This window comes from Pinus tabuliformis, chromosome 1_1, assembly GCF_031772625.1.
Source record: "Pinus tabuliformis cultivar Carrire ecotype Pingquan chromosome 1_1, CPIR1, whole genome shotgun sequence".
NCBI lineage: Eukaryota > Viridiplantae > Streptophyta > Pinopsida > Pinales > Pinaceae > Pinus > Pinus tabuliformis.
In genome coordinates this window covers 27,655,451-27,667,220 of record NC_142297.1, presented here as the reverse complement: position 1 = coordinate 27,667,220, position 11,770 = coordinate 27,655,451, and the positions used below count along the sequence as shown (strand labels likewise).

The window sequence follows — 11,770 nt, the reverse complement described above, 5'->3', positions numbered from 1 at the left end:
TAAAAATTATGCAAACTAACTCTGTTTTGTGCAAGGATATTTATGATAGATACTAGATAGTTATATTCAATGTTTGACATCCATGGGGATAGAAGGTGTATTAATAATAAAACCCTTGCTGAACGTTGTAGGTAAAATTCAGAAACTCATATGCTAGCTGTTGTGTCGTTGTACAAAACATACAATGGTGTGTTTTCCTGTATCAACTCCTTCAGTCTTCCCAGATAAAGTGGTCGCAGAGCTTGAGCAAGCTGCAAAAGATGCTGTAGTTGAACAATTTACTTTGCAGAAAAAGTTGCAGTTCCTTCCGATTCTCTTATGTACCTACTGCAAATATTTTGGCAACGCCATTAATATTTGTTAATTAAACTACAATTTCCTATGATACACTGGTGAAGCAGGGTCACTGTTTTCACTGTTTCTTGACATCGCAGGAGATGGCAATGGGCCTAGAGCAAGAACTCTCACAAAAATTAATGGACCTAAATGTGACTAATTTCAGTATGGTACCAGTCATAGGTTTGTGATTTTTAAATTCATAGTACCATTGCAGATAGCACAACATTGATACTGTCAAAACTGTTAAAGTTTGGGGAGATGAGCATTTTCCAAAGTTGTTGCAAGATGCAAGTGCAGGCTGTGAGTATATGTGTTCATGTCTGAGCACTGTGCAGGCTGTGAGAGTATGCATGCATGTCTGAGCTTATATTTGTTTTCCATTTCAATAAGCACCACCATTCATCCTTGCAGAAAGAAAAGCCATCCTTGAAATAATGGAAATTGTTTACATTCATCACAGTAATTTCACATAAAACAATCTTCAACATGAACTCAAAGGCACTATAGAAAATTGTCACACAGATGCAGGTGATCTGTGATATGTGTAGGAGTTCCAGGGTTTGTGATAATAAACCTAAAGGCAATAGCCAGCCTCTCAGTATGACCGTAGAGCATGTCTTCCTTTGCTGCTGCCTCAATAACATGCAGCACAAATTTCCTGGTAGGCACATCCCCTGCTTCCTCCATCTGCCTGGCCAATGTCTCCAATGTAGCATAATTAGTTCAGATTGAGAGCGCTTATACGCGCAAGGAATATATGCACCATGTTATTTATTTCAATCAAGCTCCATCCAGGACTCCAGGAGTTTCATTTCCAACTGCTTGTCTTCAATCATTGTTTTCACCTTTGGTACACCTTCCCATTTGCCAACCACAGGATACACATTTGACAGTGATATATAACATCTAATATTGTCAAACTCCAAGACATAACGATGTTGCACTACATGTTCTCCTGGCTCAATGTCCAAGTGAAATTCCATAGTGCCTAGCAAAGCTCCCCACACACTAGCACACTGCTCTTGAATGAAGTCCTCTGCCTCATCTAAATGGCCAGCACAGCCAAAAAGATCAATTATGCATCTAATTGTCGTTTATACTGTCTTCACATACAATAATTCACCAAGTTTGGACTCTCACAAGTCACTCTTTTGTGCTACACAATTTTACAATTTAGATCTCCATGCAAATGTATACATGATGTATAACTTAGTATTCTACACAGCGTGCAAATCCAAGAAACTAATGTGTATAAGTTTGTAGCTGTATATGCTTATACTTGTTTTCCATTTTAATTAGCACTGCCAGTAGTCTTTACAGGAACAAAATCCATCCTTGAAATGATGGAAGCTTTTTACATTGCTTACAATACACCTTTTGCATTGTTTACAATAATTCATTCCTTAGAAGCTTCAATATGATCTTAGTGGGAGTACAGCAAGCATCACATATACACGGGCTTTTCATTAGCCGTATACAGATCCCAACTTCTCAGCATGAGTGTAGAACATGTCTTCCTGTACTGCTGCTGCAACATCGTGCTGCCCAGAGGTTGTGTTAGCACAAAACCTGTCTCTTCCATTTGCGTAGCCAAGGTCTCCAGTGTGGCATATATTTCTTCAGATGGAGAGTGTTATTTATCCTCCACAAGACATGCAGGAACCATGTTATTTTAACTCGGTCAAGCTCCATCCTGGGGTTTGTTTTCGAAACCCTAGTCCTTCAATGATTATTCTCACATTTGTTACACCATCTCAACTGCCAACCACATGATATGCATTTGAAAGTAGTACACAATATCCAATATTAGCAGGGTCCAAGTCAAAAGGATGTTGAGCTAGACAATCTCCTAGCTCAATGTTCAAGTTTAACTGAATTTCACAGGTGCCTACCAAACCTCACCAAACACTAGCGCCCAGCTCAAATCTTTCAAATGAAACCTTCTGCCTTGTTCAAATAGGCAGAAGGGACAAGAAGATTAATTATGCACTTAGTTGCAGTTTATACAGTCTTCCCAATCACTGTTTTTGTGTTTCACAACTTTTACAACTTAGATCTCGTAATGCAAATATCTGCATGAAAGTGTCTAACACTTATACCCAAGGTGTAAATCCAGGAAACTAATACACCCAATTTGCAGTTCCCTCCGCCTGTACTAGTTTTCCATTAAAGCAGCATTACCAGTAATCCTTGCAGGAACAAAATCCATCCTTGAAATGATGGAAACGTTTTGCATCCCTCACAATAATTTCACGAGTGACAATCTTTGATATCAACTTGGTGGCAGTGTGGCAATCATCACACACACGCAGGTTTTTTGTAATCCGTATAGGGGTTCCAGGGCTTGTGCTGATAAGCGCAAAGGCAATGGCCAGCCTCTCACTGTGAGTGTAGAGCATATCTTCCTTCGTTGCTGCCTCAACATCATGCAGAACGGAGTTTATGTTAGGCACATAACCTGCCGCCTCCATCTGCTTAGTCAAGGCCTCTAATGTTGCATAAATTTCTTCAGAATGAGAGTGTGATCTATCCTCTGCACAGAACACATGAACTGTGTTATTTACCTCAATCAAACTCCAACCTGGAGCTTTTTTCAACCCCTTGTCTTTCATCATTGTTCTCATCTTCGCTACACCATCCCATCTGCCAACTGCGGCATATATATTTGAAAGCAATATATAATATCCAACATTATCAGGTTCCAGGTCAAAGAGATATTGTGCAGCACGTTCTCCTAGCTCAATATTGGAGTGCATTTTGCAGGCGGCTAGCAAAGCACCCCATGCACTAGCACCCGGTTCAAATGGCATCTTTCTAATCAAGTGCTCTGCCTCATCCAAATGACCAGCACGGCCAAGAAGATCAACTATACATGCATAGTGGTCAACCCCAGGAGTAATGCCATAATCTCTACCCATACAATAAAAGTACTGCCATCCCTTATCAACCAGCCCTGCATGACTGCAGGCAGACAAAACACAAATAAAGGTGATGTGATCCGGTTGCGTGCCTTCTGGCTGCATCAGGTCAAAAAGTGCAAGCGCTTCCTCCCCATACCCGTGCATACCGTATGCTGCAATCATTGTATTCCACGAGACTAGATTTTTATTAGACATTTCATCAAAAAACTGGCGTGCACTATCTATACTACCACATTTTGCATACATGTCTACAAGTGCTGTCGCCACAACAATGTCGGACTCAAATCCACATCTAATAATGTAGCCATGGATCCACTTGCCCTGTTGCAAAGCCGCTAAATGTGCAAATGATGGAAGCACACTGGCCATGGTGACAGCATCAGGTTTCACCACGGTCAGTAGCATTTGATTAAAGAGTGCAAGGGCCTCGTCAGCATGGCCACTTTGGGTATAACCAGAAATCATTGCATTCCATGAGACTGGATTTCTTTTTGACATTTTATTAAACAAGTGGCGAGAAACATCCACATTCCCGCATTTCGCATACGTAGCTACAAGGGAATTCTGAAGAGAAACATCCAACTCAAAACCACTTTGCATTATATAGTTATGAATCCACTGGACTTGTTCCAAGTCTCCTAAATTGGCATAGGCTGGGAGCACACTCACCAACGTCACCGTGTTCGGTTTTATGTCACCCTTCTGCATTTCATTAAACAGTGTCAGCGCCTCTTTAAAATGTCCATTCTGAGAATACCCGGAAATCATTGCATTCCATGAAACCACATTTCTTTCAGGCATTTTATCAAACAACCGACGAGCAACCTCTAAAATTCCACACGTAGCATACATGTCTGCAAGAGCTGTTGCCAGAACAACATCCCACTCAAATTTATTCTTAATTATGTAACAGTGCATCCACTGACCTTGTTGCAGAGCAAATAAACTAGCACAGGCGGAAAGCAAGCTCACCATCGTGGCCGAATTGGGTTTCGCTCCTGAGAGTTGCATTTGATTAAAAAGCTCCAAGGCTTTGATTCCTTGTCCGTTCTGAGAATACCCAGCAATCATAGCACTCCATGAGAGCGCATTCCTTTTAGGCATTTTGTCAAACAATTTGCGTGCAAAGTCTAAACTACCGCATTTAGCATACATGTCTACCAAAGCAGTCATTACAATAACGTCCGATTCAAACCCATTTCTAAGCACATAACAATGAATCCCCTTACCTTCCGGCAGAGCTCCCAGATCGGCGCACACAGGGAGAACACTGGCCACGGTGACAGAATTTGGCCTCGAATCAGAGAGCTGCATCTTGTTGAAGAGAATCCAGGCTTCATTTGGATGTCCACTTTGAGCATATCCGGCAATCATTGCTGTCCATGAGACCACGTCTCTTACAGACATTCTATCAAAAATTCGGCGGGCAGCATCTATACTTCCACATTTAGCATACATGTCAACAAGGGCATTCGCCACAAAAATATCCAATTCCAATCCACGCCTGATAACCTGCTCATGACTCAACCTACCATGTTGAAATGCTGAAAGGCCAGCACAGGCCTTGAGGACAAAGTTGAATGTGTAAGAGTTAGGTATTATTCCTGCCCACTGCATTTGATAATACAGATCAAGGGCATCTTTGAACAGCCCATTGGTGGCATAGCCTCTAAGCATCAAATTCCATTCAAAAAGCTCTGGTTGGCAAATTTTGTCAAACACTTGGCATGCATCCTGCATGCTGCCAAACATAGCATATTTATTGATAAGCTTGGCTTCAGTTTGGTCACACCCAGCTGTGATCAGCTGGGTGTGGAGTTGTTTTAGCATTTTTATGTCGTTGCAGTCCTGCAATGAACGAAAAATACACTTGTCGTTGATCTGGGATTTGGAGGGATCGGCGGAAGAAAGATTCATAGCGCTTTTAGCCTGTGAGTCGAGTGAATCGCGTATCATTTGATCTCTTACAGGAAAAGTACTGCAATGGGTGACTTTGGTACAAGCAGAGAAGGCCGCGTTTAAGAAATAAAGGAAGCGGCGACGGTAATGGTGATGGAAGCCAATTCCATAATTTCCATCGCAATAGTCACGCTTGTGCTCCACGGAAAACATCGTATCAGTGGCAAATGTCAGACAGTGTACTCTATATGTTTACCTTTACTTGTATAAATGAGTTAAAAACGTGGCGAACAACCTAAGCAATCAACATAGATGATCAACCTTTAAAACATTTACCTGAAATCCAAAGCATTCAACCACCCAACAATTCAATGGAAATTTTATGTGTGTTAGTTACATTACAATATTTCAAAGGCATTCAATAATAACTCAATAACTTTATGTGAGAGTTGTGATTGTGGTTTCATAGTGAAGAGGGTGGTAGAAAAAGCACGGACTAAAGTTTCATTGGTTGAGCAACATGAATGAGTACTTAGAATTCAGTGTAAGTAGTGTAAGTACTTTATGAATATGATGTAATAGTATTTTTGATACATTGAGATATAATACTTTGTGAATTCAATAGAATAGTTTGATGGTGAATTTACAAAATAGTAATTTTGTGGTAAAAAGGTGTAAGTTCTTATTAGTGGTTTTTAACTAGTTGATGTCAATGTTTTTATGTATTTGTCTAGGTTCATGGAATATGTATTCAATTCATACTTTTAAGTTAGGTGATCTAGTTTACACCATGGGTTTATTATGGATACTTCTTTAATTTTATCTACAAAATGTGAGAAAACATCTTTTAAGTTTTTTTATCAAAATTTGTTTGGGAACAAAAGGTGTAAACCCTTGGTGAATTTGGTTGAATAGTCACTCCATTAATTGGACAAAATTTTAAAATGTGTGTGTATCTGATAGAATAATGCATTAGTTATAGCAAATTGTAAACAAAACAACTAAAGGAGTGAGCTCATTTAGTTGTTGTGAATATTGCTATGTGTTTGCAAGTTCCATGTTGGGGGTGGCGAGGGGGGCGGGCCAATTTGAAACCCCTTTAGTGAGGTACATTAATATATAATCTACGCCAAGAATATTGAAAAAGTCATCCATAAATGTGGGGAAGCATCCTTTTTTTTGTTAGGTAATGTGAGGCTTGAGATGACTGGCACACCTAACATGTGGCTTGAGTAACCGCGACTCAGGGGCATCTAAGCCATCAAAATCACTCTGAGATCGCACCTAGTCTGGGCCACACTAGCCCTTAGCATGACTGAATTTTTTCCCACGGAGTTTCGAGCCAATGACGTGGGGGGGGGGGGGGGGGGCACAATTTGAAACCCCTTTAGTGAGGTACATTAATATATAATCTATGCAAAGAATATTGAAAAAATCATCCATAAATGTGGGGAAGCATCTTTTTTTTCTGTTAGGTAATGTGAGGCTTGAGATGACTGGCACACCTAACATGTGGCTTGAGTAATCGCGACTCAAGGGCATCTAAGCCATCAAAATCACTCTGAGATAACACCTGGTCTGGGCCACACTAGCCCTTAGCATGAATGAATTTTTTCCCACAGAGTTTCGAGCCAATGACGTGGGGAAACATCTTTTGAATTTCTTCATAAAATATCTTTAAACTATATATATATATATATATATATATATATATATATAGGATGGAATAACATTATTTTATAAGAAGTTGTAAATTATTAATTTGATGAAATAATATTCTATTATAGCCTCGAGGGTTAGTTCAATCGATTGAGTCCTCATTGTTAAAACACCTTTACTGTTGAGAGGTTATGGGTTCAATTATCTCAACACTCTCGGGGTTAGGCTCAATAGTTGAGTTGGTAGGAAGTGATCCCTTCGAGTGGATCTGCCTGGTACAGATATTTTGTGGACATAGTGATCATCGATCTCTAGGGTCCATGAACCACATAGGAAAAAGATATAAATATTTATTATAATAAAGAGTATACATTATTATGCATTGAACCTCTACTCGAAAATCTCAAATCTAGATCCAATCCTTGGACTAGCTCTTCTTTCAACATGTTTATAAGGAATTAAACATGAAGCTAACAAGCTCTCTCTGAGGAAGCACTCTGTTATGAAACCAGCTCAAGAAAAGGGCTAGTCAATACATATTCTCCCATGGATAGCTTGATATTATGGCACTTTCCAGAGCAATTTATTGTTCCTCCATTTGCAATCATCACTTGACACTCTGGTGCTGGATATAAGAAGCAATTCAATTCTTTTGCTACCTACAATGAATAAAATTGTGGGTGCTTCCTGAATCAATCAACACTATTACCTTTTTCTTCTTGATTTGTCCTTCTATCTTGATGGTTTGAGGAGTGGTAATTCCTGCCAATGCATTACAAGATATGGTCGGATTTATTTGTTCTTCATCTAGGCTTTGTTCCTGGAGTATATCTTCTTCTTTTGACCTTTCTTGCTCCTTTTCTTCTTCCTCTTCACAATCTATGTAAAATAATTTCTTCTCGGCACACTTATGACCTTTAGTGTATTTGCTATCACAACTGTAACAAAGCCCTTTTGCTCTTTTTTCTTCCAATTGTTGTGGTGTCAACCTTATAGGTTGTGGAAGACTAGGGGTAGCAACACTTCCGTCTTTATAGTTGTGAGTGGTATGCTTCCTGGTTGCCATAATTTTGCTTTCCATTTTTCTTGCTAACCTGAATGCCTTCTCTAATGAATCAGGTTCCCAAAGGCGAACATCATGTTGGATATTATCCTTTAAAGACCCTATGAACACATCAATCCTATGCTCCTCGTGAATATCTTTTACCCTTATGTTCAATTTTTGGAACTCCTCAATGTGCTCCATTACTGAACCCTTTTGTTTGAGACTTATCAATTGGCTAAAAAAAGTGTTGCTTTTTGTATCTTCATAATGTGCTATCAATTCTTCCGTAAAAATTGCCCAAGTAATAAATTGTTTACGAGAAAAAAGCCACTGATACCATACAAACTGATTTGGTTCCAAATATACAGTTGCCATACGTACCTTTTGTGCATTTTCCACATTATTGAGATCAAAGAATTGCTCCATTTGTAATATCCATGTGGCGGGATCCTTGCCATCAAACTTCCTCATATCGATTTTTGGAATATGGTGATTCTTCGATCCAACATTCGCGTCTATGGAATCATGATTAACATTTCTTTTGTTCTCATCATGAGTTTCCTTTACTACCTTGTCACCATTAGTGACCCTTTCTTGTAGCAACTTCTTCAATTCTTCCATGTCTGTCTTCAAATCTATCTTCAAATCTGCCATGTCTCTCTTCAAATCTGTCTTCGACTCATCCATCTTAGCTTCCATGCCATTTATCTTAGATTCCACGCCATTTACCTTAGATTCCATGCCACTTATCTTAGCTTCCACACTATTTATCTTAGCATTTGTTAACTTTTGTGAGCGTGACATTTGTTGCACTTGTTCTTGTAATTTTGATATATCATGTAGCATTTCTTCCTCTTCTTCATGATTCATGCTAGATCTTTCAGGTTCCTTACTAGGTGTTTGCATTTTCTTTCCTCGGGGAATCAGTTACCGATAATAATGCTTTACTATGCCCTTTGAATTCCGTTAAACCAAGCTTACACAAAAATTTAAAAAAAAAAAACTACACACCTTTTTTCACTTTATAGAAGCTTGATATTGAATCTGATGTATCTCTATAATTTCGGATCATCTAGTTCTAAAATTACTACCTGTAGTAGCCTTCTACGTCCTCTTTCCCATGCCACAAGTTTGAGCCAAATTGGATTCCCCAAGGAAGAGTTATGTGAAATCTCCCACAGTGACTTGCTTTTAGCCTGGTTCAGTAGAGCGAACTTGTACGACGTGCCACGAGTCACTGTTTCATCCTTTGAATCTGAAACACACATACAAGAAACTACAGTCCATCCTCTTTTTGTAACTTCTTACGAAATTTTAATCCGATCCCCAGAGAGAAAGTTATGACGATTTTCCCCAAGTCACCTTTTTTTAATGTAATTCAGGAGTCTACAAAAAGACCAACTTCCTCAGATCATATCTCCGCAAATATCACGTGAAAAGCTCTGAAATTTGGACCCAAGGTTTAGCGCGATTTCTTCTCAAATGGGTTTTTTTTGCGACTTCTGAAACGTCATAGAAAAACAGTTATAGCGAAAATGCCACGATGACCTGTTTGGAGCAGCGAAACCCTAGAATCCAAAGCTCTGATACCAAATGTTATGAAACCAGCTCAAGAAAAGATAGAAAAGATAGATCAATGCCTTAGAATTTAGCCTCTTCGAGGGGGCAACCTCCTTTACATTACATAAATGAATAATTCTTGGATGATACAAATGACAAAACCTCCTTTCTATATATAGGAGTCTAAGGAGTCACAATATAATCCAGCCGACCTAACAATAATAATATAAAGCCACAAAAATAATAATAGAGGGATTCTATGGGGCACAGAAATAACAATATGGGGGTAATAGGGGCACAACAATATAAATAAGGGGTATAACTACAATAGTAATGGGGTAATCACTAGTATTATAGGGACCCAACACACTCTCTCTTCCTTTTATAAGGAGTTAAACATGAAGCTAACAAGCTCTCTCTGAGGAAGAACTCTCTCTTCCTTAAGGTCGTTTTGAATCCATGAATTTATTGATGGATTCGAGTTCAAATCGATGGACCTTCAATTTTAACTTTTTTTTTATATATCAAAATTTTTGAAGATTGTGAAAAGAAACTATAGTTGAAAATGGTATTAATTGTAAGTAGGTATTTGATATTTAATTGATAATGTCGAAACATATATATATATATATAATTTAGAAAGAGAAAAAAATGGAGTATATTATTAATGAATTTTACAAATTAACAATATATTTGTTATAAGTATAGGCATTGAATAAATTTTGATAGAATGATATTTTTGCTATTTAAAATATAGGTCTTAACAAAATTTAAAATAATATTTTTATCGTAATATAGTGCAAAATATTTAAATTATGTAATTTTAATAATTGGAAAGTACAATTTTATGTTGGGTGTGGAAGCTGATTATCTTCTTTATTCAGAGGTATTGCCGCATTGGACCGCAGTTCGTAATGTGGCGACAATACCACCTGTAAATGTGTGCCGCCAGGGGGTCCAGGGGGAAATTTGCTTTTAAAATGTTGTAATTTCGTAGTCAATCTGGGTAGTTTATTAGGTGAAGATTTAATGGTAGAAGTTATGTTTAATTTAGTGTTTTTTGCCCTAGAAGGAAACCCCTCACTATATATGAGGGAATTGTATTGCAGCTATGTAGATTTGTATTCTGAGTGAGAAAGAGAAAGGAGATTGTATGAGAGAGAAGAGGGAATTACAACAAATCTGTTGTAGGTTGTATCTCTTCATTTTTTTTGGATACTATAAAAGGAAGGATTGGTTGTTTCTCCGTGGATGTAGCCCAAATTGGGTGAACCACGTATATCTGTGTCTCTCTTGTTTATGTGTTTTCTTTGTTTATATTTCTGCAATATTTTATGTGTTCCATTGCTCTGTAATATATAATTTTCTAACATTTTAATAATTTAATTTTGAGATAAAAATGTTTAAAGTACAATATTCTTTGTTTATCATGGAATAAGTTTGAGGTTCCTCGTTGGGGTGATGAACATGGATCATACATAGGAGAGTGGTAATGAACATCCCCCACAGGGCAACCATGATGTTGAAGTGTGTTGAGCAAGTAGCGCTAGGAAGTTGTTGAAGGAATGTTCTCTAGAATGTCAAGGGTATAGTTTCAATGACCTTGGTTTGGATAATCATTTGTAACATTTGGGAAATGAAACTTGTAGTTGAGGAGGGAAGTGTTGGCACCATTGTTGCGGGTGGCCTTCTCGGAGAGTCGAAATGGTTCATTGGTCGATGTGTGTCCTTAATTGTGCTCTAAGGGACTGAGTATGGTGAAGTATGGTTGTTTAGTGATGTCTGGGTGGTAATCTAGGACCCGAGACCGAGTTTCCTGATGGGTTCATGAACTACCGAGAATTCAAATTGTGGTGGAGGAAGCTCCTTGCAAGGCCCCCATCAATATGTTGGACTATGAAGTGGTAGGGTGGTAGCACTGGAATTTCGACGATCCTCTCAAGTAATTCATCCCCCTTTTTCTCATCTTAGAAGGTGTATCTGGTCTTCACTAGTTGTGTGGCATATTTTTCTATTAAGCCTACTTGACTGGGTGTTTCATGCATGGAGTAAGAGGTCTTGACAACCAAATTTCATGTCTTTATTTTTCTCCTTAGAGGGGCTTAGTGTTGTCCTTCTTCCATCTTAGGAGGGGGGGTTGGTATCATTTTTGGCTCCTTTGTGCCTCAACCGAAAAGGGATGGATTTCTATCGAGAGTTCTTATTAAGGACCCTCGTCGTTGGAATTATGGGTACACTAGGGTTGGGAACACATTACCCTTTTATTATTGTTTTCTATAAAGGGTGGTCGTGGCCAATTTTGGGTATCGTTCATTTATAATTTGGTGTTCCTGTTGGGTGATTTAAT

At 38.6% G+C, this 11,770-nt stretch overlaps 1 pseudogene; it reads right to left on the bottom strand.

Moving 5' to 3' along the window:
- Positions 1-591: 591 nt before the first annotated feature.
- Positions 592-5,507, bottom strand: LOC149211432 (pentatricopeptide repeat-containing protein At3g12770 pseudogene; annotated as a pseudogene).
- Positions 5,508-11,770: the final 6,263 nt, after the last annotated feature.